Below are 4815 nucleotides of genomic sequence, written 5' to 3'. Positions count from 1 at the left end.
TGTTGTAATTTTCTTTCAGTTTCGTAGCAATACTACAACAAAACTATAAACACTGTATTTTACAAAACCCAAACATGAAATTCAGTTTAGAAGAGAAGCAGCATTTTTGTTTTCTGTGTGTACATGATACTCCATAAATCAGTGAGAGGTGGAGCTGCAGATATTCTTAAGTGCTGAATGGAGTTTGAGGTCTGATGCAGAATGCACACGAGGTGTAATTTATTCTCTTCCAGGCTGGCCAGTTTCAAGACAAAAAATAGCAGTTGCCCAGAAGTTTTATCATTTTATCTTTGCAGGGATAAAATTACTTCCATGTCGAAGTGGGAACCCAGCTTTACACCCTTTTCAACAGACTACACAATTACTGTCAAGGCTGCAGTCAGAGCAGTGAAAAGTGCTGGAATACAACCTGTTCTTGGCTTTATCTTGGTGTAAAGTAGCTGAAGGAACTGTCAGTGAAACATGAGCCCTCACAAAGCTAAGATGTGCTGGAGTTGTAATTTTTAAGTTCGTTGACTCAAATGTAACCATGCGTAAAAGAAGTGGCAGTAAGTACTGGTACGTGCAGCCTTAAGTAATGCTATAGAAGCGGGTGGCATTTTCTCTGTTATTCAAATAATTAACTTTTTCTGATAAACTAACACTTTCTTACAAGTTAAATTAGAGAGCATCTTTACTGGAATATTTTTATTTTTATATTGAAAGAGAAATGTTCTGAGAAATGGCACTTGACTGTACACTGTAAACCCGAATGTTCAAAGTAATTAAACAGATTAAGTAGTGTATACTGAAAGTCTTTAAAAAGTTCTGTTAACTTAAATATGTCAAGTTCGTATAACATGTTCTTCTTTTTGAGTAAATGAAACTAATAATATTTGATTGAATTTAACTATTTCTATATTAAGTAAGCATCACTTAAAATAATAACTTAAGCACAACGTAACACAGTTAAGTTAGGACATATAAGAATGGTAAAGTCCTGTTATTTTTGTTGTTTCAAGTAGGTAGGATTTAATAATAAACTTAATTTATGTAGCACATGCTAAAATACAATAAAATCTCAAAGTGTTTCACCAAATAAGTAAAATCAAATTGTCTTAAATGCATTAGTGGAAGACAAAATGTATTTATTTTAATATTCATTGTTTTATCACTGTGTCCTACATATATATTTTTAATTTTTTCCGTAAGTGTTGAGCAGCTGCAGGAATCAATTTTTATTCCGAGTTAATCTCTGATTCACCCTCCGAAGCGGAAGGCGGCGCTAATGAGCATTAATACGAAACACAGAAGAAGTAAAGGTATATGGGCGGGAACAGCACCAAAGAGGCAACACGGACGACTGGAGAAAGTTGGACCTAACGGCAGCAACTAGCATCACTGGACTTACAGTAAGTTTTCAATGTTGATATTAGTTTATTGTTAAAATACGAATATTTAGTTGTATTTTGGGTGCGTGTCGAAAAGAATAGCAGAAATGTCGGTCCGTGTTTTTTATGTGCTTTGCTGCTCTCCCCGAAGGAAACTTTGCGCTTGCAGAGCTAGCATTAAGTTGTTGTAATGAGGGTCGCAGGCTGTTTAAAAAGTTAGATACTACTTGCTCTAGAGGTGGTGCCCGGTCGCCTAGTATGAAACAAAGTATTTTAATCTCTCTAAATTTTTAAACCCCCTCTCATGACTCAGAATAGTTGGGTCCAAACAAGCCCGTTGTCCCTGCAGTTACACAACGGAGATGCCTGTCTGCAGTGAGAGTGCTTTCAAGCAGTTTTCTTGTTAGAAACGCTATATTTTAAACTATATGTGCAGGGTTAGGGTTGTGAAGGAGCTCTTGGACCTCTGGCCTGCTCTAAAAATGGAGTCTGAGGTAATATGGATCAGCTCTGTTTAAAATGAAAATTGTAATTCTTACTCATGTGGCAGCTTTTTGCTGCTTTATAAAGATGTGCGAGATTCTTCAAATTGAACTGTATTGTCCTTCTGCTGTAGTTGTATGCAGAGTTTCAGCGGATTACAAATCAGAACCTGCCCAATACATTCTACGCTGAACTTGACCGCCATCTTCCTCGACTGATGACCTTATTCAGCCAGGGCATCAAAAACTGGGAAGACAGCAGATGCCCTGGCTGAAATTCTAAGAATTCACAATGAACAGGTAATAATAGATTGTTACACATTTCATAGGTTGAACCAGTGGAACATTGGACAGGTTCAATGATTTAAATGAGCTTTTTGAATTTTGCTATTACTCCACTTTGTGTTTGCTATTTGTCTGACTGTATTAAAGATGTGAACAGGTTATTTGTGGACATATGTTCTGATTTGACTGTTGTTTTTGTTGTTGTTCAGTAAACTCACCAGTATATAAAATTCTGTTTTTATCTGGAAATAGGAAATCCATGATATCCACACCAAGTGCACTACCGTTCTCCCTGCCCTTCCTGTCTATCTGCATGAGGATGTCTCTGGATTTTTCAGAACCTGCACTGTGAGTGTCCTTAAGTATCTAACAGATACTACTGTGTATATAAACAGTGCATCAAAGTACAAACATGTATTTTGATGCACTGTTTGGACTTACCTTTGTTTAGTCTACTCCTGTGTATTTCCTTTAGCTTAGTTTCAGTCTATCTCACACCACTTGATTCTCTGGTGAATTAGCTGATTTATGTGTGCAGAACATGGATCTTCTGTTTTTCACCTCTTACAGTGAGACTCAGGTCTCCCTTGTAAAAGAGGTATTGGATCTCAGTGGGAGTTGGTAAAATGAGAAATTATATGTCGTCTGTTGTATTTCTTGGGTTAGATTGTGATTAGTATCTCTTTTTCATTAATTCAGGACGAATCTGATGAGTTGGAGCTTGATGGTGTTGAAGTGGCCCTCTTCACTGTCATCAGTGACCATGACACAACAAGTCCAGTTCACTACCAACCTGTGAAAATCTCTGTCATCATTGTAAGTGATGCCGTGTTCAGTCTCCCCAGATTTGGTGAAGCCTTCCTAGTAATGTTTGGACTGATCTATGCACTTCACCTCAGCTACCCCAAAGCCCTGACCAACACTTTAGAATTTACTCAAAAGATTTTATTTGGTCTAGAAAGTGGTAAACTGTCACCCAGGTTACAGACCCTCAAGAATGACTTGGTTATGTAGGAACTCATCTGAAAGAAGGATGCAGGGTGAAGCATTATAAAAGGCTAGTTCAAAGTTCTCTCCTTTCATCTAAATAATGCCTCAAAACATTATTTGATTACTCTACAGGTGTTCAGCCAATAGGTCCAAACTATACAACGTGCCTTTGTTCTCATTAACATAATGCAAAGCAGCACTAATGTTTTGTATGTTTTAATGTTTTTCGTAATACTATTTCCAAAACATTGTGGGCTGCGCAAGATGACCTAAATTTCACTGTTTGATACTGGTTAATGTAAAACAAATAGCATTGTAATTCACTCAAATTGCTGCCTTGTTGTCTTATTCAGATATTAGCCAGAGAGCCAAAAGCACATTTTGATATTATTAATTATTATTTTTCATTACTCTGACAGTTTTCCTGACTAAACAATTTTTGGTCTACTTATTTTAATTTATAAATGTTTTTGTTAATTATTTTTAATTTATGTAATTTTTTTTTTAAATGTATTTAATTTCAACATAGTGCTAAAAGGGAGCAGGCAAGATACTGTTCAATGGCAGATGTTTATGACTTTTGCATATTAAGTTACCGATACTCAGTGTAATTGAGGCAATCAATTGCCTCAAAAATTTTAAGTTTTGGGTCACATGTTTTTAAGTATCAAGTAGTCAACATATTTGACTAACGTGTACTTAAAATAATGACAACACAAACTAATAAACATTTGAGTTTTGTTAACATAAAAATGTTGTAGTTGTGTACTTATTTTTTATAAGTTCTGTGAACTTATTTCTTTGAATTTGTAAACTTGAAACTTTAAGTCATATTAACTGCAAATATTTGAGTTGACCGTTCTCAAAAGATACAAGTACCATGTAATCCAAACTTTTATGTTCTGGAAAAATTTGGCTTTTGAGTTGATCAACTCAAAAAAATTGAGGCAATCGATTGCCTCAATTTTTTTGAGTTCTGGTAACTTATTCGGGTTTACAGTGTAACAATACCAAAACTTTAAAGTAACTTTGATTCCAACTTTTATACAGTAACCCAAAGTGAATTCAATATTCACTTTGGGTTACTGTGAATAGAAGCGATGGCTTCTATTCACAGTAGAAGAAGCCATCGCTTTTTATTTGTTCATACTGTGATAAAATAAATCAGTTTGTACCCTAAACATTACTTTGCATAAAAAGTAATTTTTAGACACAAGTGATTTTTGTGTCTAAAAAAAAAAATCATTTGTGAAAAAAAATAAAAAATTTTGAAACAAATTAGATGTGACGCACCAAACTAGCCTAAATAAGTTTGGTCTTGCAGTGGACTGTTCATTTGCTGAGGATAGCTTTTTAGGCCTGTCCTTCTTTTCTTTTGTTCGCCACTTGTCCAGAACTTTTTTCTAACGACACACTGCACAGCATGCTGAGTTATATTAGTTTTCAGCTAATAGCTCTTTGGGAATCTCTTTGTTGGTGCAAAAGTACTCTATGTCTGTCAAAATGTGTTATCTTTATCCTTTTTTGTAGATTTGAATAAAGAAATGGAAGAAAATTATATGTTTTAGTAGAGGTTGCTAGTAACAAAGTGCCTAAAGCTGTAACCCCAGCATTATTTGGACTGAGCCCTAGTATCGTGTCCAAATTGAAGGCCAAGTTCCATACAAGATGACACTGTAAAAAGATCA

The 4815-nt window shown here is 35.2% G+C and overlaps 1 long non-coding RNA gene across 3 annotated transcripts; it reads left to right on the top strand.

Annotated features, from left to right (window-relative positions):
* Positions 1-883: 883 nt before the first annotated feature.
* LOC146644942 (uncharacterized) lies at positions 884-3238 on the top strand. Of its 3 annotated transcripts, XR_014909102.1 has the most exons (5): positions 884-1391; positions 1807-1864; positions 1987-2152; positions 2390-2485; positions 2837-3238. It is a non-coding gene; the product is annotated as an uncharacterized LOC146644942 (long non-coding RNA). The 3 variants fall into 3 exon arrangements; XR_014909101.1 differs by having other exon boundaries at positions 891-1864; XR_014909100.1 differs by lacking the exon at positions 1807-1864 and having other exon boundaries at positions 904-1391.
* The last annotated feature ends 1577 nt before the right edge of the window (positions 3239-4815 follow it).

Source organism: Rhamphochromis longiceps, linkage group LG20, assembly GCF_057381845.1.
Source record: "Rhamphochromis longiceps isolate RC_006_pf linkage group LG20, R_longiceps_female_GT1.1, whole genome shotgun sequence".
Lineage (NCBI taxonomy): Eukaryota > Metazoa > Chordata > Actinopteri > Cichliformes > Cichlidae > Rhamphochromis > Rhamphochromis longiceps.
This window is presented reverse-complemented; position numbering and strand designations above follow the sequence as displayed.